General features: G+C 35.9%; 1 protein-coding gene across 5 annotated transcripts in view; it reads left to right on the top strand.

The window, feature by feature from the left end:
* Window positions 1–25,256, top strand: part of LOC117417956 (protein ELFN1-like) — a 172,906-nt gene that overhangs the window by 50,974 nt on the left and 96,676 nt on the right. For 2 of the 5 annotated variants that reach the window (XM_034030399.3, XM_059035453.1), the window contains exon 2: window positions 9,485–10,013. The exons of 1 other annotated variant lie outside the window; for it this stretch is intronic. The gene's annotated coding sequence lies outside the window, so the exon portion shown is untranslated. Of the gene's footprint in view, window positions 1–9,484; window positions 10,014–16,582; window positions 17,564–25,256 lie in introns of those variants that run through there. 2 more of the 5 variants (XM_034030398.3, XM_059035452.1) reach the window with 1 other exon arrangement.

Genomic DNA, 25,256 nt, shown 5'->3' with positions numbered 1-25,256 from the left:
GCATAAATCCTCCACTTAAATACTTTCTAGGTTCCACATTCCAGTGCCAAAAAAAACCCCAAACCATCTATTGTGCAACACTGCAGACACTCCTATATGTCTCACTCATAGACACAAACAATTGAATGGCCACCTTTAAGCAAGTTTTAGTGCAGCGACAGACTTAATGTAAAAATGGCAGTTTTGTAATTAAAATGTAAAGGTGCGGATAATTTGGGCTTTGGTTGTTGGTAATCCAGTTCAAGGACCGTAAATTTCCAGCAAAGAAAATGGAATCAATCAAGTCCCCTCAGGTGTGGAAAAGTTGATAAATGTCCACATTCTGTTTTTTTCTTCATGCCCACTCTGAGTGATGAGGGCTGCAAACTCACGGGATGGAAAATTACCTTGCTGCTCCCTCACTAAGTACAATTATGATGGCTGTCAATCTCTTCACCGTCCATCTCTTCCACTCCACACCCGCTCAGGCGGGCAGACAGGTCTTTCCCTGCGTTTTTGGGCAGCAGTGTGGAGTAGTGGTTAGGCCTCTGGACTCTTGACCGAAGGGTTGTGGGTTCAATCCCCAGTGGGGGACACTGCTGTTGTACACTTGAGCAAGGTACTTTACCTAGATTGCTCCAGTAAAAACCCAACTGGATAAATGGGTAATTATATGTAAAAATAATGTGATATCTTGTAACAATTGTAAGTCTCCCTGGATAAAGGCGTCTGCTAAGAAATAAATAATAATAATAATAATTTAACACTTACATTTCAGAGGTTTCATAGGGGTTCTGTTCCTGGCAATATGTCTTAGCCTGTTGCATGCCTTGACTGCAAGTTTCCCTAATAAATAATTTTGAGATAATTTTGTATGTATCTGGAAAAAACCCTTGCACCTTTTACTATAAACAATTTGATATGATCAACCTCCGATGCTCGTATTACGCATTTACCAATTGTTTAAGCACGGTAAAAAAAACAAGTTAGCTCTTGTATCCTTAAAATAGTTCATTCAATGTAAGTACTGATAGTAAAACCATGAAATGAACAGAAATATTACATCTCTGGACTGGGTCATTAAATCAACAAACAGAGATGACCTAAATATGCTTGTGCTTAACACTTTATGCCTATGTGAATGAGACCTGGGAACTTCAGCCTATAGCTCAATACGATAAATTCTGGAGCCTGCCTTAAGAGTTGGGGCACAAGATCGCTAAATTGTATTGCACATATTCTTACAGGGGCAAAACGTCAACCTTTTAAAATGCAATAAATAATAAATATTTACAGAAAAGGGTTTAAAATATGTCATTAATTCAAATATTATTGTGCAAACTAACATGTTCCTTTTTGCATTTATTTGTAGGAGGCATTACAATCAGGATATGCTCAATATGTTCTTGCATTGGTGTTATTGTAAAATGTTAATTCATAATTAATTAACATAAGTGTTATTATAAAGTGTTACCCAAAAACAAAACTTCAATATTTTCTTAATAGAGAATTATGAAGGCAATACAACATTAATGAGTAATGTTTATTCAGACTAATCTGCTTATACACACTCCACTGAGCGAGTTTTTAATTGGCTTGGTGATCCAGTTTTTAAAGAAGGGGGCTTGTTACCAGGAGGTTCCCAGTTCAAACCCAGCTCAGCCACTACTCACTGTGTGTGACCCTGAGCAAGTCACTTAACCTCCTTGTGCTCCATCCTTACTGCTTAAACCCTAACAGTTGATACAGTACATTTCTGTAAATAGGGGCAAGATGTCCCTAGAAACCAGATGTTGCATATCCCAGCTTAAACATAATAATAATAATAATAATAATAATAATAATAATAATAATAATAATAATAATAATAATAATTGTGCCATTATTCCAGTACAATAGTGCAAAGCGCTATCAAATATAAACAGCTGATGCCTTTATTTTTTTTTTTAATAATGCAACAAAATGACATAGGCAAAGGGAGTGTTTTAAATGGTTTATTGGCAGGGAGTCAAAACTTTCCATTCCTCGCCAGCCTTGACACTGCTAAGGAATTAGCCTTCTAAATCATCTGTTAGGACAGAGGGCCTGTTTTAATGATCTGAACTGCGGGATATCTTAATACCCTAGATCTACAATGTGTAAACCTGCTCTTTTGGAGGACCTCTCTCCACCTCTTTCACTTCTAGTGATGTTAATAATGGGGAGCAATAAACTATCCCTGAGGGGAAACCACCAATAGGATTATTAAAGCAGTAAAGAGTACCAGTATTTACCAGTAGATTCACTGTTCTAAAGATTTAATGATTCAGTTCTTTACACATTGTATACTGTGTTTAGATACTATATGCTGTTAAATAAAACGAGTTACCCTTGAACTCAGAGGCTCAACTGCACAGGCTAACCCAGGGTAGGATAGTTACTAAAAACCATCTCAGTAGCCCAAATAATGTTTTTTCACAGAGATGTTTGAGTCACTGTGCCACAATGTAATTTCTAGTAAACAACAGCAAATGTGTTCAGTGTGGCTCGGTTCTTTTCCAGGGTGCACTGTACTGTCAGACCCCGAAAACGATGTTGATACACATGGTCTTTAAAGAATGCACAACGTTTGCAATTTGGCAGTCGCTGATTTATTTATTGCTGTACTAAGCATACTCCTACTTGGTGACAATCCCAATCTTGTTAATGATCTTGAGAGCCAAAGAAATGAAAGTATATTATGCTGCCAAGACTGCATATTGTAGAAATAATTTGTAAAACTTTGTCCCTGGGACCCCGTATACAGTAGTCTGCTTTTGGAATATAATGTAGCCCCCTTAGTATAGGAAGCATGCATGACAATGCTTTTGCCATGTTTAAACATGCTTCCTTGTACTCTACCATTCGTTTACTATGCTTGCTGATGCTTTAAGATTATTTCTGTATGCTTGTCTATAAGCTTATGCTGAAGTAATTGTTTTAGGATGGGTAATGATGACGGGTAATGATAAAGAAATGCATAGCTTTCACAGATTTACCAGAAACAGCAGGCAATTGTGTAAAAAAATGCCTTCCATAGATTAGCTGCTCTCGGCTGCTGGAAACCAAACAACTGGTATGTAACAATAACTGAAGCATGCAGGCACTTAGCCAGTTTTTAATTATGAATGCCCCAGCTAGGCTATCAAAATAACCTACAGCTCATTCCTGGTAAGTATACCAATCAAAGGTTAGGCGCCTCTTTTTAGCCTTGCATGGGATGTGTCCCTGAGGATTCACACTGTATTTATCCAGCTCGGTAGGTCGGGTTGATGGGGAGTTAAAATGCAGAGCCATCGGACCATTCTGAAAATAGAGCATGCCTTGAGCTGATAAATTGTAGTGCAGTCAGGAGCAGTGTTTTTTCAGTTTCCGTTTTTATTTAGTTGGTAGGATTATTTTGTTTCTATTTTTGTTTTAAATTATTATTTATTTTTTGTTTCAGTTAACTAAATTCAGAAAGATATATTTCAGTTTTAGATTTTTTTTCCAGTTTCAGTATCTTCTCATTTTAAGAGACCTTTTTAGGTTCACGCTGACTTGCTGCATACAGTTTTTTATTATTATTAATCACTTAATTCCATTTCTCTTTTTTGACAGTGCAAACACATTCAGCCTTGTGCTTTGGGCAACAGTGCCACAGAGCAGAAAGTCATTGCAGCTTGGCTATGCTATTTATATAGTGTTTAATATAACTCATGTTTTATTTTTTTTTATTTCAGTTTCATTTCTGTTTTTTTCTGTTTTGGTCGTTTTTGTTTTAGTTTTCGTTAACTGAATAAACACTGGTCAGGAGGCCTTGAAATCTACCTGAATGCATTTTGTTGAGCACTTGACTTTTCTTTAAGTTAGTGGAAGGCTGGTGAAATCACAGCACATCTATTGTTAAAAGCATTTTCTATGTAAGCAAATCTAAATCTAATTGTTTATAGAATGCCTCCATGTACAGCATGCAAGGTTTTTTCCTTTTTTTTTTAGTGGTTGACAGTTATTTCTTAGATTAAGGTCATGTAATTTTGCCTTATTTAAGGAAATAAAGGCACATACTGAAATCAGCTTGCCAGCCAGAGATTTTAATGATCCTTATTGTATTATTATTATTATTATTATTATTATTATTATTATTATTATTATTATTATTATTACTTAAGTACTTACTTGCTTCAAATCAAAAACAGATACAGATACAAAAACAAAACCCAAACCAATAGTCCGAAGGCTGTTTTTCCAAGCTTTAATACAGTAAATTGTGTAATCTCTTCCCTTTGTGCATATTATTGTTTGCACATCTGTTTCCTAGTCAGCCTAAATCATTCTAATATTTGAATAATCAAAGCACTAATTTTGCTTCCTGCAGCACCATAGAAAGCGAACAGATAAAACAGAACAGCTAATCGGCAGAGAAAATAACAGAATTTATTAGGTTAGCTGGGCTTGAGTGGAATTACTCCAGGGTCCTTGCATGGATTTTTTCCAAGCCTCAGAAATGAAATTCCAAGCCTGCCTGTTTCTTAGACACCAGTTACCAAGTTGAGACATTTATAGACATGACAGTAATCGTAAGGCATAAAGAGAATGGCCTTGCAAAGCTGCAGCAATCAAAGCTGAAGCAGCTAGGGCAAAACTGTCACTCCCCCCTCACTGCAGGATACACATGCACACTCACACACATACACATTTCATTTCAATTAGAGATGTTTTACTTTTCTCTGGTAAGAATTAGTTTGATGCTTTAATGTTAGCTTAGAAGAAATGTCAAGATTAGAGGAAATCAACTGGAAAGCATGGTATAAAAACATACAAAAAGAGTTCCTTGAGAAACAGCATGATACACACATTGCCTCCAGCCAAAGCATTATGTGTTCTGATCTAATTATGTTTAAGTTTAGTTTGAAAAATGGGTGCTGTAGCAAGTTGTGTTGGTATGATGCCCCACAACCAGTGCCCCAGGATGAGATGAGTGAAACTAAGGCATCTGAAGATGTTAAACTTACCAAGACTGTCATGTATACTTTAAATGAAATGTATGTGGGCCATTCTGTGAAAATGTAACCTTTGGACAAGTCGTCAGTATCAGACACAGGCCCGATACTTTTTAAAGACCAAATGCCTTTGTATCTGGATAGACTAATTGCAACCAAACACTATTCTGCAATTAGTGGCAGCCATCTGGGGTATTTTACAACAGCACATTTGAGAGAACACATTGGATTCACAGCTTCTAAAGAATTCTCTCACCTCACGAACAACATCAATGATGAAGAATCATTCCAGGGGTTTTCTCTGTATTAATAATATTTTGAGCGAGAGAGAGAAAATATAAAGACCTTTTCATGAAACACATTATTAGCGTGGGGGGAAAAATACATCATTATCACCCGATCCATGTACAGTATGCTATTGGTCTTTCATTGATTTTAAAGTTATCCCTCTGCATGTATTTATAGTGATTTTATATAGGAGTGCATAACCTGCTGGTTTCACATACTTTATAGCCTTAATATCCCCCAAAATATATTACTGGACTAGATAATTATAATGTTCGGCCATTTTGAAAAGAGCTTTGAAACAGACTTTAAAGTTATAAGTGTAAAACGTTGTCAAGATGTTAACAATGAAAAGAAAAATTACAGGTATGTTATTTAAACAGTTGTAGCAACACATGATGACGTAACACTATATTTTTCAGAACCCCGCTACTTTTAAGCCTGGTGATGCATAAGCTCAACAGTGTGTGAAAAATTTCTGTGGGATGATGGTACTGGAAAGAAACATTAACTAAGATATTCCTCTTGTAGCTTAGTTTCACTTTTCATTTTCAGTCATCACATCCTGTTGACTTAAAAACGGTAAATCATTCCTACGGCCTCTATTGAGTTTTTAGAATTATGTCTAAATTCCAAGTAAATTCCAAGGCTTCTCAACCCTGGTCCTGGGGACCCCCGGTATCTTCTGGTTTACATTCCAACTGAGAAATTACTTAACTAAACCCTTAATTGAACTAATAATATGCTTTTTACTTGTTTTCAGCTCTTAAACTATAGCTGGAACATTTTCTAAGTAACTTGAAATCTACAACTTTTTTAGGAGCTGAAAACAATTAAAAAGATATACTTAAGCAAATTATGAGTTCAATTAAGGGTCTAGTTAAGTAACTGAGAGCTCAGATGGAATTGCATACAGACATTTCTGCTATTTGCTATGGTAACATGTCATTTTATTTTAGTTATTGAAAGATTATGTGATGAAATCAGTCTGGACAGAGCTTCTGTAAGGGTCTGTTACAGGAAGCCTAACCTGTTCAGTATGTATTGCAGCAGCACTCTACAATTACTTGCAACTATCTGCAATTTGATGAAGAATTACATAGCATAAAATAAGACACATCTAGGGTTACCACATCCACTGACAAACTGAAAATTGTGTACGAATGGTCTCGGCTAAAGCAATCAAGTAGAACACCAGCCCTGTCATTCTCTGTGCATTAATTTGCACTGTACAGTAAGTGGTGGATAATACCCTGCCAAGAGTGTTTCACCACCACCATGTGATCATCAGCAACATGCCGCTGTCCCAAAGATAAAACCCAATTTAAATGTATGTTTATTCAAAACATGTAGTTCGTTTAAATTATCTTCTGTTTAGGCACATCAGTGGGGGGTTTATATATATATATATATATATATATATATATATATATATATATATATATATATATATATATATATTACATAAACAAAATAAGAAAAACAAACACTTGTAAAACAAAAGCAAATTTGAATAGTCCCATAATAGGCTTCAGTACTTGTTTAAATAATTTTCAAAAAAATATAAATAAGAAGAACATTTCATGAATTAAAAAATAACAATAGTTGCTAACTACTGCCTTCAATCTATCTTGCTGTTACAACATTCTACTATTTAGTTGGATGTGTAAGTACTGTTGTTTGTAAGTCATGCTTTTGGTTTTGCATAAGGTTTTTACATAGCATTTATGTTGATGTGACAATCTGAATAAACATTGATACTTTACAAGATAAGCAATTGCCAAAAATAACATTTATTGTGACCAGACAGGCAGCCAACAACGAGCAAATTATGCCAGCTTGACTTTACAGATTAGATGGAAGGATTTAATGTTTCTGCCTTTTATAAAGATTTTTTATAATAGATTCCTGGAAAAGGGTGTTCTTCCTATTGCCAGAAACTGCAACCTGCTTTGTTTCTGCCACATTGTAAAACTGCAAAGAAGCTTCAATAAGCTGGGCTGTTTTAATAAATGGTGTACTTTCGCATTGTTTGATCAAGAGGATAATATGAAGTTCATTCTGTTAAATCCCTGTGCTCTGCATACCCTTACTCATATCATGTCTTGACATTTTAGATCAGTTGGGAGACGACACTTAAGGGGGATGAGGCGCAGTAATAAGATGTACTCATGTAAAATGGTTTAAGAGATTGGGTTGGTACCACAATTGTTGCTTGTGTTCAGATGTCATCTCACCAATGTGAATAATCTCATCTTCTTGCCATTCAGCAATAATGGGAGAGATGCTGTAAGAGTTAATCTGACAGTCCACTAGAGTTCAGTGTCAGCATGAGCTCCATTGCACAAACTGCCACTCACAGTCTCTTTGTCTGAATAATAACTACCAACACACAACCTCTCTCTGTTTTATAGCCTAATAGGCTTAGCAAATAAATGCCTATTGGCCTGCTTTTCCCTGTCTCAAAAGAAACCGAAATTGCTGCCATTAAATTTGACGCTGTTAAATATTGCAAATAAGTTTAAATATTTATATCCAGCTTTAAAAGGCTCAAGGCAAATCTGCTAAAATCCCATTTTCCCTTTGGAATATTAAGGTCCCTGTATCCCAACAAAGAACTCCTGTTTCCCTAGCCCTGTTCCAGAAATGCAAGATTTCCATAGGCTTAACCATTTCATTTGTTTAAACCCCAAAACAAGACATTGTTGTTTTAGAAATGAATTCCATCCTTTTATTTTTCATTGAATTCCATTCTTTTTTTGTAATATTATTTATTGTCATCTGATTTTCCTTTGCAAGGAAAAAGAAACCTGAGTCTGCCTCTTCAAATAAGCGTTCAATATGTTGATATGTTCAGAAACAAATAGACAGTATATTCCAAGCCAAATCGGGCCTGCGGGCATCATGCATAAGTGGCAACTAGACCAGTGTTTTGGGTCGAAGTTGTATTCCATAGCTTGTTAATACTAATGAACCAATCTTTTATTTATGAAGTATCTAATAGAATTCAAATTAAAAGATACTGTATTGATCAAACAGGCAGCTGCTTTATTATCCTTGAACAATGGAGTTTGATTAATTGTATTAGATATATTAAAATTTAAAAGAAAAAAAAGATCCTTTGAATGCTAACATGATAAACTGCCTGTAGCCCATGCAGTCTATTCATAGTTTAACCACCAAGCCTGTTTAAAGTGACCTGATTACTTTCAAATTTGAATTGAGCTTAGTGTTCATACTATAACTACTTTTTATACAATTGAAACACTAATTGTGTTCACTTACATAATTCATCATAGCGGTACGCTACTGGTTATCTTAATGTTTTGTCTATGTTACTGCACTGTTGTGTTGTCCGCCTTGCACCTCTTTCATCTAGTTTCTACCTAGACTCGTCAGTCACTTCCTGCATAGTGTTTCTTAAAACAGTATCACGGCAGCTCATAGTTTCTCAGCAATAACACAACAGTAAATAAACACAAGCCACCTCCAAAGCTTTGTTTCTTCAACCCTGACGCATGCGCATTTTGTACGGCCAACTAGATAACGAAAAACTGGCAAAAATTGAAAAACGTGACACGTGAAATACTGCATTACTATTATGGCTTCCGATAGACTTTTGCGATATCATTTTGTAGTTTCTTTGATTACATGATGTCAAATAAATTATCTAAATTATGTTCATATATTTTTTAAATTGTGTTTCCATTCTAAAATTCTAGGTGATGCAAATCTTTTGTCCATAGCTGTAGTATATCATTGCGTCCTCTTGCCGATCCCTAAATAACACCTGAGTTACAGCAAGTAATATGTGAATTGATTCACAAAGTTAATGAGGTCGGTCGTCTAGAGATTGAATTCATAAATACAAAGAGTATTGCTTAACTTGACTTACTGATCCTTGGAAGATATATATATATATATATATATATATATATATATATATATATATATATATATATATATATATATATATATATATTAGCTCAAAAAGCCAGCTGCCCACGGTTTGCTTTCCCTGATGTTTAGTCATTTTGATATAGAATAACAACACATGCAATATAATTAAACATGCCATGAAATAAAGCTCACGGGAAAATAGGACCGTGAAAGAATATCTTACAGTGATCACAAGGAAGTGAATGCTATGCTGAAATCAGTGCCATATTGACATTAAAAGGCTTTTTAAAATGTATTTTGTTTCGTTTCTTGTTTTGCAGACGGAAAGGTTTGCCTGGCGCTCAACACAGACAGCCTTGCAACATACACACGCTGAACTTACACCCATTTATAGACTGTCAATGTCAAACAATCTGATTATGAGATTTAACTTCACCTCCTGACATACTTTAGGATCAACACTGTTTTGCCGTCTAGTAACCAGTTCAGTCTTACAAGAATAAACCGATGGTTAAAATGTAGTGACACCTCCGATCTCCTATAGAACACGATGCATGATGTAAGCTCCTGCCTGGATCTGTTCGGAATAAATAAAGGAAAGGAGCAACAGAGCCTTCAATCAGGGTTTGCCTTGAATTAATCACCTTCTGTTTAATGGATCTTTGAGGTTCGCGCTTGACGCAGTGAGGAACTGCAGTCCTCCTCAGGCCGAGTGCAACCCTGGAATTTCTGTTAGTATTTTGCTGTCTTCCTTTAATGTTTCTTGGGGTACAGAGTGAGACGGAGACCCCCCAGATTTAGATGTGGAGCGACATGAAAACTTAACCCTCCGCCACCTGATTTAAACAGGTAAGCGAGAAAATGTTTTGCAATTTTGGAGTGTCAGTCGATATGCATCTGTGCCGCAGTAAGACTACTATATAAAGACTATATTATTTCCTGAGAAATCTCGATCGAGATTTCTATCTGTTTTGTTAATGCCCCGATTACATTTCCAGATACAGATGTGCACTACACTGTACTTAAAAGAACAGGTAGATCTTACAGTGTCTACATACATAACTTTTACATACTATTGTTTTGGTTGATTTTCGTTTTAGAAATAGTGCCCGTATAAAACTATGCAGTCGCAAAACGTTAAACGTGGGGTTTATGGGCTAGATACAAGTGTGTATCTGATGATGTGCCCTATAAAATAAACCCCAGCAGAGATCGCTGTTTGACTTTATTTGTAAACTATATATACTGTCAAGAATAAAGAAATCTGATTAAACTGGTTAGCGATGTATGGGCTGTTTAAAAATATGCATGTTACAAATTACTGCGTAATTTACAATTTCAACCCACAAATGACATAAGCGATCAAAACTGTTTATTTAATTTAAAGTTTTTTTTGTTTGTTTTTTCTTTTTGTTTAATAGTGTGACTAGTCTTAACTCCTAATACATACGTGTACAGTAAGTATCCAATGAAAAGTGCTAGGTGAAATACAGAATGGTTTGTTTGCTGGGCATAGATATTTAATTTTGCTCAAGAAATTGCAATATTTCATGAAACGAGCTTCTCTGATATCTAGAGATTTCAGAATTCAGCACCAAGAACAGCGGACAGCTCCACTGTTCCCTGGAGTTCAACCCAAGACTTGCATTGAGGTGAAAAAATCAGTTTCCGTTGTTTAGAAAAGCCCTTACACAATCTGCTTGTTGTAATTTCGACAGTATTTAGAACTGTTTTACCAAAGTGTAGAAAAGCACCATAAAACCATCATGATATAATTTGTAAAACACAGGCATGCAAGGTACATCACATATAGTATATGTATGGTAAAGCATTGTGCGTATCCTGGTCACCGATGGTAAAAAGACGGTTAAGTGAAATATATGTTACATCCATAGATTATACACGCTCAAAGTATATAAAATTGGTCCTGTTGTCCCACAGCCTGAGCTTCGTCACACACACAAGCATACTTTTGATATGATTTCATATTTGAGGTATGGTATTTAAATGATCTTTTCTGTACAAAAGGTTTGATGTCGGAGATGATATTTCGCTTAGTAAATGTATACTCCCTGCATTGGATCCATCATTTATAAAGATACTGTTCTGCATTTCGCATGCGGTAAAGATTACAAAACGGATTATTGTCACTGTTGAAAGTATTCAACTCTTATAAATTTAAGGAACATAAATCATGAATACCGAATACTGAAGTGCAACACATGAGGAACAATCCCAGTATTTTACACCCACCAATTATAACATCCCCTTGGGGTGACTATTTGTTGTTTTCTACAGTTATATACAACTGACTGTAATGTAGATTGTAATAATGGTAATTATGTAGACTCAGCATCCTCTGTGGCCAGTAAAGGAAACTGCATGTTGGATAAACAAGTTACCTTAACATTGCTTACCTCCCAGTCCAGATCATTTATTAGTAAACAGTACCTGGATTTAGCCTATGTTTTTGGTACCATAGTTTTGTGTTGATTCTCAGTCTTAAGGATTTAGACAAATTCAGGTGTTCTGTAGTTTTCTTTAAACTTTAAAACACTTGGTAAAATAATGCTGCTGTACATGTATGCCCCACATCTATATGGGTATAGGAAAATACACTGGGCTGTTTTTCCACTATGGCTAAATTGTGGGCATTTACTGTGGAGTAAGCAATTTCCCTGCAAGTTGTCCATGGTGGAAAATAGAGGCTACTATTACACAGACACTATTACAAAAACACACATATAGACATACACCGTCAGTTAACACTGACAGTAATTGTTAAATACACAGTTTGCATGGAGTTTCTGATGAATGGAAACACATATGGTGATACATTTTGTCTAAGTTTTAGACAAAAAATAAATCTAATGTAATACACTGACTAAAAGCATTACAAATCAAACCATAGCTTTAGCCTGCACCTGCCTTGTAGATTATTAGTCCTCATTAAAACCAAAGGCTTTAATAGAAGCTGTTATGTCTGTTCTAACTTATCAAGCCGGTAAAGTCACAACAATAACTTTGAAAGAAATAACTTTTTGCAAGTGAGATCCAACCTCTGAAACTGAACTTTTATGTATAGCCACCTTTTGAAGACAGATTAACTTTCATCACATTTCTCCAAGGAAAGAAATACAAGATCTAGTTGTTGCCAATTAAAACGGAATGTATTAACATTTTGAGTCTCGTCTACATAGAAAGTATTAATGTCAGTCAACTTCCTAAGTTCCATCAAGTCGTACAAATGAAGTTGATTTGCTCAGACCTTACCATCAACTACATATAGAGACTGGCATCAATGTAAATCTGAACTATTGTTATAAGAATATAAAAAGTAAGACATTTCCCACTCTGTGGTCTAAGTTTTTAATGTTCAAATGGATACCAATGCATCACAGAAGTATAACAATAACTTTAATTACCGCATTAGACAAAATGCATGCAATGTGTGTTGATGTGTCTTCTTCTTTTTAATGTAATGTACTTTTGCACTTTTATTTCCAAATAGCCCTGTAATAATATATAATGAATATATTGCAAAGCATTGACACAACTTTTCATTTCTAACTGCTAAAATCCACTTTGACCAGTATATCTTGGTAAGGTATTTGACTTTACCACTTAATACCATTTAAAGGTCATAGCTTAGTTTAACAAAAGGCTGTTTCATTTTCAAACCCAATGCAATTAATATAGGATAAAACCACTGAAAGCATCTGACTGTCCAGCTAATGTTCTAGTGACCTAAGGTGTTGAAATATATTTCTCTACCCTTAATTAGCTCCAGTGCTAGTTTGACTTCCCATCTTATTATGGTTCAACTTTTTTTTTTAAATGTATATGTTACAGTCGTTACAATAGAGCCACCTTCACCTTCATGTTGGCCCCTCGATGTTAGAGTCATCTTCTCTCTTTGCTGGACTGTGTTTCAGTAAAGCAATATGGCACACAGGTTCTCACTAGAAAGAGGCTAATGAGAACCAGCATAGACACCTGTACTAAATTCAGTTTGAGACTTTTCACACAGTTTTTTTTCTCTTTAAATATCTTTTATTTTTCTTTAACCTGTAGCATTATCTTTAAGCTTGCTAGTTATTGTCATTAAAACTCAGTTCCTCACTTAACTTCAACCAAGGATAGTAGTAGGTAAATTAGACTAAAAATAAATGATGGCAACAGTGCAAGCTGTTCATCGACATGAGTTCAGCACCCATCTCTTTAAACCTGTATAAATTGTAGCTTCTGCAGCATGAAAATACTTATTCCTCAAGGAACAGCTGTCCTAGTAGTCAATAGCAATATGAGAAAAGTCATTGTCACATGGGCATTCCATGATTACCATAGCAACAGCAGCCACTCTTACTTAACACAGAAAAAAAAGTTAAGTGCATTTAATTTTGCTCAACAACATGATTGGCCTGTAGGAAATGCACACAATTAAGCTGAAGTACCACTGAACTTTGAATTATCTTGCTATTAAATTTGAGTTTACCCACCCTTTAAATAATTATGGTCCTTAAAATGCAGCTGGATACATATTATTGGGAACTAAAACTAGCCAGTTTGCACTAAATTAAATATTTAGAAGTTTTCAGTTGCTAATAAAGAGATCTTTAATATAAATTGATTTTCGGCGTTTCAAAGGAGTGCCACTGTGTATGTAAATGATATACATGAGAGGAAGTGTGGTGCTAAAACACAGAGGTGAAATTAAAAATCATGTTGGAGTGCTTCTAGAGTGATGGTTTATTGCTTTGGTTCCACGGCAGTGCTGGGAATCTGACTATAATATGGTAATTTGCAAGTGACATTTAAGGAATAGGAAATAATTAGTCATTAAAACTATTTGGGTGCAGCAACTGAAAATAATCGCATTTCCGTGCTTAATACCTTATTGTACTTTGAAAGGCAACGAGCCAAAGGTATTGCCTAAGGTGAGCCATACACCCAGCTTTTGTGTATTCTTTTGAATAACATTTGGGTTTGATAAATTTGAGGCTGTGTAAGTACGAAGTCATATCCTGTGCTTTACTTTGTGTCCCACAGTCATCGACATTCTCCAAGGAAATACGAGCTTACTGCAGTAAAACCTTGACCCATATACATAAAACTTACCATCTCATTTATCGTGCCAGTAGTAGTGCTTGTGTGGACTGTACATCAAGGAGGGAGATATCTTGGAACATGATCCAGAACAGCGAGAAGACCCCACAGTTGTGTTTAGAATCTGGCGTTCATCTTGCCAGCGCATCTCCCTTTTTAGAGTACCAGCTCCATTAACCCGATCAGCTATCTCCTGCCATATTTGGTTCAGCCACATAACCTTGTATTTCCGAACAGCTGATCTCCATTGACAAGAACGTCTTATTTTAATACTGCGAGTTACTGGGGAGTGAGTGTAGGTTTTCTTAACCTCTCACTCACGTCCAGCACTTTTAGTAGAGGAGTCCCTTGCTATACAAACACCGTTATGCCGTGCATTCTGATACGCCTGATATGTCCCCGATCATAGCCAATTTAGTGTGACGCTAGGAATTGCATTATCCAAAGATTCTCATCGAAAAATAAACAACTGTTATAATGACTGGATGAAAATAAATCCAACAACAGATACGAGTAGCTACTAAGCCACTAAATTAAGAACATGTTTAAAATAGGGCATATAAACATACTCGACAGAGTTTAAACAAACTCAGATCGATCGGCTGGAAAAGGGCAGGAAGCTTTCAGAAATACTGCTGGACTCCACTTGGTCGAAATGCAAGATGTGGACTTTTTTTTTTTTTTAAGCATTGTACAGTATATGTAATGCAGCAGCATGATTTGTTTTGTGTTACCGGTAGCCTATAAGCCAAAGTAAAAAGAGTGGGCTAGGTTATTAATATGATATAACTAGTGCTGTACATCTACGGCCAAAAGTTTAGCATCACTTAGAATTTTAGGATTGCGACATAAAACAAAAAAAAACCGATATGAACATAATTTTGATCTTTTATTTAACATCATGTAGCAAAAGACGTTACAAAATGATATCGCAAGTGTCTACCGGATGCAATATAATAATAGCACAGTATTTCATGTTTTCAAAATGTCAATTTTTTCATTTGTCAGGTTTTCGTTATTATATGGAAAACGTCATTTAATATGTTAACGTAACATAATTAAACAGGTTTCATTCGACTTTATGAAGGAAAATATGTTAATTCGATGGTGATACAAAACTTTTTTTTTTTTTTTTTTTTGCCACACCTGTATATGCCGTAATGTGAAGATGTATATTTTTACATATTGTAATGTGTACGGACTTATGTTATTTCAGCGCAATGATTTATACATTTAAAATAAACCGAGCAGTATACATAGGCTGTGTGTGTGTGTGTGTGTGTGTGTGTGTGTGTGTGTGTGTGTGTGTGTGTGTGCAATTTATTTTGACTTTTTTAAACCTGAACTTGATATTTCGGACCTGTCTGTCTCCAGACATGTCCCGCAGCCAAACGTGCGGTGTAAACAGACGGTGTATGCCATTGACGTCTTAAGTAGGGGACCCAGCTCATTTGCATACCTCTGACAATTGGTTAGATACAATATCTCTGTAACAACCCGGGACGGTAAAGCACATTTCTGGCCAGTTAAATAATCAAGCAGTAGTTTTATCAATCACGTGTTAAATACTGCCCCCCCCCCCCCCCCCCCTGCCCCCCTCCCCCTTTTTTTTTTTAAATGGACAGAAATTACAGTCGTCTTGTTAGTAAGATTTAGTGGGGAAAAAAACCCATGATAAACTATGGAATATAATGGGTAAAGCATGATAGTTACCATGCAAATTTACTATAGTGACGTTGTATATTATTAGGTGACTCGGAGAGAGTGTTGTGCAGCAGCTAAAACAAAGATAAAATCCAATTTATAAAATGGACATATTAAAAGATGATGTATGGACCATCGATTGCATTTACTATGCAAAATTGCTTAAATGACGTGCATCAGATCAGTTAACTTTCATGCAGATACTGTACAAGAATCCTGCTGACCAGGGCCAGTTCTGGTGAATATATTACAGAGTTTTAGATGCAGGCAGCTTCCCCTTGTCAACACTTTATTTAATACAGGGAGGTACTGTTTAACAAAATTATATATATATATATATATATATATATATATATATATATATATATATATATATATATATATATATATATATATATATATATGCTTTTTTTCTCCGTTGAAAATGTATGTTCTGGGTTTATGCCTATGGAATGGGTTGTCCTGCGCACACATTTCCTCCTGTCTCTATCCCCTCTCTCCTATCTTGATCTGCTGTCTGTGGATTGAGTCAGCTGTTTTGTATGCTATCTGCCTGGGCTGGGTGCTTTGTGGAGGAGAAAGGGAGCGAGAGAGAGATCGTGCCGTGGATACTGAAAAAGAATCGGCGCTTTAGATAATCCGGGGCAGAAAGAGATACAGCAATCTCACTTTGAAGCTGTTTCTCAGGGACAAGTAACTTGCATTCCCAACGTCAGGTTTAAGGAAACGTGGTCTCTTGACATAAACCAAGAGAGATTTCCATTCTTCGACCTAAACTGGTAAACACAAGTACTGTGGTTAAGGCAGAAAAAATATCTACAAAGGATGCAAGTTTATGCGACATATCTAATGCAGCAAGGTGTTGTGATGATAGCTTTTTTCACAAGTAGAGATATAAATAAAGTATTGTTTTTTTACGGGGGCAAACTACAAAAGAAAGAAGTTGGTGTTAAAAGGCAACACAAGGTAGACATCGCCGGATCAGTACCAACGATATAACATTTAACACAGAGCGCGTCCTTTCATTGTCAGAGTGGTTTGATGCAAGTGAAAAGGCGAACAGATTTCAATCGTTGTTTTTAATAGTAAACGTATGTTTGTTAAATGGGAAAGTGACAATGTTAAGAGGACATGGACGGGCAACCACAAGACTTAAACCAATCAATGGGCTCAAACAAGTGGGCGCTTTAAATAAAAGGGGATGGGCATAACATGCCAATCAAAGCGCGCATCAATGGTGTTAAAATGGAACACCCTTGAGTTATGTGATTGAATGGGTATGTTGCTGATTCCTTTTGTAAGCCGGAGCTTCTACGGAACACGTGGATTTCTCTTTCCCGAGAGCGAGCATCTTCTTTCCTCACTGCTTTTACTGGCGTATCTTTAACTCTGGACTCTTGCCTTTCCTGATTAAAACAAGACAATAGATCTAATTGTAAACTACTTTAATTCTCTGCTTAATCTCTGAAGCGAAAATCGAAGACGGACTCTAAGCGAATTTCAATAAACTCAATTTAGAGCCACCGAACACATAGAAAAAGAAGACTTACAAGAAAAGACTGTACAATTTGCTCCGAAATCCACAAAAGGTAAGCATATATTCCTGAATACATTATACTTTATTAAACGCAGACCGTTAAAAGAAGGAAAGAAACGAATCCAATCTCATGATAGTTTAATTCGTAGGTAATCAGGAAATACTGTATAGGGTATATGGTCTGAGTTTGTGTTGTGTTTTTTTAGTTAGTACCATCATTGACTATATATTTATATATTCGGACTAGTATCTATTATTTTGCAAAGTATACAGTGTGTAATGCATTTACGCACAAATTAAACTTTGCCTTGTTTGTGAGTGCACTGACTATAAGATTTCTCTACACAATATGAAACGTAGAGAATGAAAACCTGACCACCTGTATGTTTTGCAAGGAACCAAATATCATCGAGTCTTTTACTTGTACTTAAATATACAGCCGTATTGAAATAACAGATGGAATGGACTATGTTTATCACAAAGATCACTACAGCTTTTCAAGCATGATGTGTCTAAGTTCTTAACTCGCTGACAATTCGAATCAAGACGGTCTATCGCCTCTTATGAATAATTATGTGACAATCCTATGTGATTGTATTGCCATAACTGGTATCCCTAACCTACGCTGCAACGTTGACAGTATTAACAGTCCTCGGTCTATTTTGCTGCATAGTTTTGGGAATTCATAAATTACACTAGACTATATAGAGCGCACGTAGCGTTGACGGCAGAAAACGACTAAACGCACGCATTAGCTAGATGAGACCTGTCAAGTGTACTTCAGAGGTTATGGTAATAGAGTTTCGATTTTGCCATACTGCTTATGCCTGCCTCATTTTGGCACAGTCTGAATAACTTATCTTATTTGGTATTTTACTGTTACAATTCCATTGATTTCAGATGAATAAGGTTAGAGCGAGGGGCTTGCAAGCTCAATGAGAGAGAGAGAGAGAGAGATTGCACGACTATTATTGTGTTGTTATATAGAGAGGGGTGCACACAATTATAGCTCATGTTACATAAACTTCATGCAAAACAAAATCAGCAGCGTATTTCACTTATCTACACATAACTAGTATAAACCCTGAGTATCTGTCCTTGGTGCTCAACATGGTTTGCGCGCAGAAGTACCCTGTATTTTCAGTTGATATTTAAGGTTCAGTACGGTTGCTCATTTAGTTTACATTTTTACAAAAATGTGACACGTGGTCAAATCAAATCCAGTTTTTGCAAACCTTCCAAATCATAGTGCAGACGGAATACAATGTCAAATTAATTTACTTGAAACTCGGCTCACTTTCTTTAAAGCGTGACTAGCTGCTTGTCAGAAATGTATTGTAGATGATGCCATGGTTTTAACTGCCGTTGTGATTAATTTGGAACATATGTGTTGGATGTATCTACTCTGGATGTTGTCCTTTGGAATAACGATCTTATATTATAACCTTGTTTTCAAGGGACGAAGAACAAGCTGCTAACAAACTATTCAAAATATTCCTGGAGTAGATTTATATTCCAGCAGGTAATCTGTTCTAATGTAAGACTACATGGTAGTTGCCTAAACTGTGCATCAAAATAAAACAGGAGAAAACAGTAAAGAAAATCACTAATCAGTCTGTGTTTCTAGTGTGACGTCTGATTTTTAAAGTTTCTCTATAACAGTTAGATGCTTTAAAATGTTAGTTTTGTCGTACTAAACAAAGAAGAGACATTTAAATTAAAAGCACATACAAGGCGGAATGTAGCCGATAACCCCTATAAAATATGTGGTGGCCAAAACATATTGCTAGGTTTTCCAAATAACCATAGTCTGTTTAAACGTCTGTCCCAAGTTTGAAAAATGATTCGAAGTTTGTTGTTTTGAGAGTTATTATGTTGTATGCTACTATTATTATTCCTGAAATACTGAAAAAAGTAATTGTGTACCTATATACTTCTTAGTTCGAAGTGAGAAGGGACATATTTCAGATCCTGCAGTGTTTGTCTGCAGCTACGTGTACTGAGTTGTATTAAGAGTTTGCCTGCAATTGTATTGTGCTCAGAGTAACTGTCTGTGGTACTGATGCTTCTAAATAGTCGTCTCCGCTGTTGGAATGTAACGTTTTCGATTACGTGTAGTGCCACTGTAACGCTTGTCATCGGAACAAGAGGCTCCTAATTAGTGACTTTGTACGTTTACGGGTACACACACACACACATATATATATATATATATAGTCTCTATTACCTCCTTTAAAATATTATTATCTGGTTCGTGCAATCTATTGTGGGTACTGCTTTAATGTTAATAAACTCATAACCACTGCTCTAGGGTATTAATTTAGCCCTTATGATGTTCTTTGTTCTTGAAGCCAAGTTAATAATTAATTAGATGAGTGACAAGTTTTAAATGATATTCTGTTCCAGTGTACATTCGCACTGTTGACATCTGGATGGGAATATATCCCAGCCTCAATACATTAATCATCACACATCTGACATATATATATATATATATATATATATATAATATATATATATAAATATATATATATATATATATATATATATATTTATATATATATATTTTGCCTGTATGGCTCTTCTGTTCAAGGAAAAATAATACTTGTTATATAAAGGTCAATTGTTTTAAGTGCTTAATTTTTCAAATCCACGTATGCAAATTTCCATTTAGACAAAAAGTAAGATTAATTATCAGAAATGTACCAGCTTAGAAAATGAATTTTGTGAGATGTAGGGATTTAATTAACGTAAATTTACACGGTACTATTTCGTTTCCTTGAGGCAGCTTTGAAAAAGGTTGCACCATTAGGAATCAAGCCAAGGCATTATCTAAGACTACAATCTCTAATATGTAAAGATAACGTGTGTAATGTCTACTGTTATCACCAAGCCCATACTAAATAAACATTGTTAATCGTTTAAAAGAAAACTACCTTGTACACCACACTGCTTTAATAAAATGACCAATCAACTAGGATGAATTCCCAATACACCAATTTGAATGCTATTTTATCAAGTGTTTAACATGTATTTTATTACAAACACTAGCATTTGCAAAACATATTTGAAAAAAGCTATAATTATACATATCATCTTGAATTTTGTTAGTCTTGCAAGTAAGTGGAAAGTTACATTTTTAAAGATATTTCTCTGTGTTGTAATTATGGCACTGTCGTACCTATTTAGACAACAACATGTACGTCTTATTACAATCACACATCAACGTCAGATGTGTTTTTTCTTGATTTTAAAATGTGTAAATTATCCAGTTGCTTCAGTTTGGAAAAAATATCCTAAACCTTCCATCCCCTCTACCGCTGCCATGTACCGATATGCAGGCAGTGAACAGAGGCAGCCACCTTTGTATCTTAAAGCATTTATCACCCAAGTCATTTCCTACATTCCATCTGATTTCAGCCTGCTTATTGCATAAAAGTACAAATCTATAGCCTCAACTGTAAAACAGAAGAACCACACACCATAGCTCCATTCTCCAGTGCATACCAGTAGGATCCTAGAATTACCTTATCACTTTAATCTTTTAAGATACATAAATTACCATCCATCATAACTCAGAAAAGCTCTATCTGTAAAAAGACTGATGGCATCAGTAAGCTCCTGACAGATGCAATAGTTCACTGTAAGTATAAAAGAAAAGAAAGAAAGAAAGAAAAGAAAATGTATCATGTGGTATTATCGCTATGGTTTGTGAGGAGAATCTGAGTTTAAAAGATACTATCATAATGAAGTCATAACAGCACAAGAAAGTAATACCCACTGTGTCATGAAGAAAACTGTCTTTGGTTACCATGAGGTGTGGCTTTTACTTCTACAGAACATAATTATGTCAGCGTGCCACATTAATAAGTATGAATGAGTAGTCTTCTGTTTATACTTACTGTAGTTACAATTTGTTTACCCATGTTATGTGCATTCAGATATTGCATAGATATTATATAAAGGCTTACTATGCAATCTGTGTTAATTAATGTAATACAAACTGTGTCCTTTTCAGACCATTTAAATCGAGTCCGCTGCATTTTTGTATTTTGATCCTAGTTTTGATTTAATTTCTAAACAATCTAATAATTAAATGCTGTACATACCTATCTCTCATTTGTTAAAACGCCCTATATTATATATCTTTCCATAATGCAGATTTTTCTTCATAAACTAAAAGTAAAATCCTACTGCTGTCTTTTTCCAACACATCTTTTAAAAAATAAGTTATATAATTTACATTTTCAATAAGCCTGTGACAGCAATAGAGTATCATTTTAAAGAGGTGGGAATCCATAAGGTAAGTTTGGTAATATCCTTGAGCCCTTTACAAGATAGGAAATGAAGTTTCTGAGTTCAGTGATGTCCATCTTTCCTCTGATCTGCATCATTGTGTATTATTATGTGTTTTACTCCTGAAGGTAGAGGGCCTTGCCACAGCAGGAGACCCCTCATAGATCATTAAAATCCTGCGTTCAGACTCGCAAAGCCATCTCTCCCAATCAAAGTCATTTTAATAGAAATGTTTCCCTTTCATCTCTGGGAGAGACAACAGAAACACTAAAACAGAGGTAACCTGCGCAAAGGAAATCAACTGAGGATTCATTTCAGAGACTTCTCTTGATACATGATACAGAACCTCATCAAGAATTTACATTTTCAGAAGAAAGGGAGATGCTATAGAAACTGGATGGTACAAAAGAACGTGGGCTGCCAGAGAAAACAGGCCGTGCCGTCACTGTGACCTGGGAGAGGTCGAGACGAGAGATGCACTTCCTGTTACACTGCCCCAAATACTCCAAAAAAGGGAATCATATTTTCCAAAATGTATAAGTCAGGTAAAAGAATTTCCACACCTTCCTGACTCAAAGAAACTGTTAACCCTGCTAGGAGAGGGAGAGCGAACAGCAGAGCTAGCAGCTCAATAGCTCAGAGTCTGCCTGCCACAGTCTGAGGAACAGTATGTAGACACTGCTCTGGGGGGGGGGAGGGGGGCACTACTGAACAGCTGTTGGACTAACTCACTGAAGGTAATATTATGTAGTCCAAGAGTAATGCATGAACTGGTTATCACACCCGAAAAGCTAGAATAAACCATTACAAAACCACTGCAAGCACCAGCCTGCTAAATGCTAATCCCTAACCCTATTTTAAAATCATATTAGCACGAGTGTGCTCCTGGTTTACTTGTGTTAGATAGCCAATATAGGTTTATATCTAATACTAAATAAAACTGTTAGAAAATGGGTCTAAATATTTACAATGTGGGGTTTTCTCAATCACTGGCATGGCCAGATGAAACTGCTACTACAATGCTGAGATTAATACACAATAAACATCATTTACCCCCTCAGACCTCTTTACGATGCATGGTCAGAAATGCTTTCTATCAGTTTGGGGAGCTGGGCCATGGCCTTTTCAATGGTCTGTCTTTATGTCTTTAAGTTGCTATCATCATCAATGCCTATACAAAATGGTAGTCTTAACTGGTCTACAGGTCTCGCGGTTAAATCAATCTGCACCTCTAATCCTTTAATTGCCAGAGCCAGTGACTGGATTTCCATTAAGGTTATTGGTTTATGACTATCCGAATACATTCTTTTAAAACAAATAAACACACACAGTGAGCAGAGTTTTGCCAATTTTTAACAGAAGACCGAAGCAGGGTCCACTAATATTGATGCTCAGAGGTCAACAAAACTTCCATCCATTTCTCCAGGTTGCATTTATTCTAGTTTCCATGCTTGTCACACTCTGTTCAGAGAAAAAAAGAGCCAATGTCTTTTCTCCCACCCTGTGAGGAGGAAATGGTGTCATCCAGCTGAGATGAGCTCTGACAGAGTTCAACCCTTTTATTATTGCACTTTTACAGGAGCTAGTCTCCCTGTCACAACGAAGAGATCTAATTTTGTTTTGAAGCTTAATTTGTTAATGGAGTTGCCTAGATATGCGAATGAGCTAATCTGACTGTTCTTGTCAAACATTCTTATCGGGTAATTCAAATCTATCTTAGAATCCTTTATTTGGGGTAACATGAATATATTATTATGATCAAATTAAAATTGCGATGAGTATGTCTAGAACAGTGTCATGGATATCAAACTGCATTTGAGAGAGAGAGAGAGAGAGAGAGAGAGAGAGAGAGAGAGAGAGAGAGAGAGAGAGAGAGACAGAGAGGCAAACAAGCCCCTTTTCCTGTGGAAAGTCATTGCAAGAGTCATAGGAATACATTACATCACGGTGAAACAGATAGCTGCACAAGGTATTTTCAAATAATAAAAATAATAATACAATATATATTTGAGATTATATTATTGTCTAGTGGGGGAACAGTCGTTGAAGCATATTAGATATTCTGCAGTGTGCTTGTTTTGTCGTACAGCACAGCACAGCACAGTTATTTCCAAATGCAGCCCTGTACATCACTGTGACAGTGGTGGGTTGGGGCTTGAGCCCAGGCTACCATATGAATGGCTGCAGATGTAGCTCAAGCAGTGCACAGGAAATGGCCTGGGGGTTAAAGATGTATGTCACTCAGCGTGTGCTTATGCAGGATTACAAAATCAATCACCAGGCTGCCTTGGCTGCAGCAACTAAACCCCGACTGAGAATGTGGCAAAACAAAAAGGCATGTAGATGTCTACTGTAGATGTGTTACCCTCCACAGAGGGGATGTCATTTATTTTGTTAAGATTTGAGTATGTTTCATTTATTGGTGTCGTTTACTAGTCTCGTTAGCGTACCTGTGGGCCTGGTCATTAGAAATTGGATTGGGCAACACTTTACATTAAGTGTCTCTAATTACTGTGCATTTTTAAATAGTAGTTACTTTGTAAATACAGTACATGTGTGCTTGCACATAATTACAATGCATTCTATGCAAATCTGATGGCTTTAACTCATGAAAGTATTACTTTTCATTTTCATTTAACTGGGGAATTCATGCTGTCATGATCTGGTTTATGAAAAAAAGCTTCTTTGATTGAGGTGGTGAAGCAACTTATGTGAAGTGTTTGCTATTAAATACACTTTCCGCAGCTTTAGGTAAGCAGAGAGAAGTCCTCATTTTTACATAACTAGGCATTCTGATCAGGAAGTCTACAGAGTGCACCAATACGCTGATATAGTTAGCTTGATTGTGGAGTTTTATTTAGAAAAAATTGACTCAAAGTTGCAGGTCACATATATGAAGCCCTCTTCAGAAACTATTGCGTCTGAAAAGTCAACAGAGAATAATACATTAGACAATAAAGAGATGCTAAAGCACATCATAAGAAATGATAGATTAAAAACATTTACACTGTAGGGAACAAACTGTTATGTAAAGGGAGGCCTAAAAACCCTAAAACTAATCACAGTAATTAGCTCCTTGGAGAGGAGTTGGATGTGAATAGTGAGACAGCGAAGTCTAAAATAATTACAGTTGTTCTACAGAGGATGAAGGTGCACAGTATTTGCACGGCAACTACATTGACAGTCACTGTCTGCATTATTCTTGTATTTAGGAGCTCTATAATGTCTCAGACATTGGGTCCTATTCACAAAAATGTGAAGATCTGTGAAAAGTGTATGTTTACACTTAAAATGGCAGTAATAACGATGTAACTAAGCAGCCATGCTTGCAATTATAGTATAATTAACGTCACAATTGAAAGTTGTAATTCCACATAGAATTTCACTTTGACTGATTACAGTGCAGTTAATCCAGTTTAAGTTAAGACATAAGAAAATCTTGGTATAGG

Source organism: Acipenser ruthenus, chromosome 13, assembly GCF_902713425.1.
Source record: "Acipenser ruthenus chromosome 13, fAciRut3.2 maternal haplotype, whole genome shotgun sequence".
In the NCBI taxonomy this organism is placed as follows: Eukaryota; Metazoa; Chordata; class Actinopteri; order Acipenseriformes; family Acipenseridae; genus Acipenser; species Acipenser ruthenus.
Note: the sequence above shows the minus strand (reverse complement) of the source record. Positions and strands in the feature narration are given on the sequence as shown.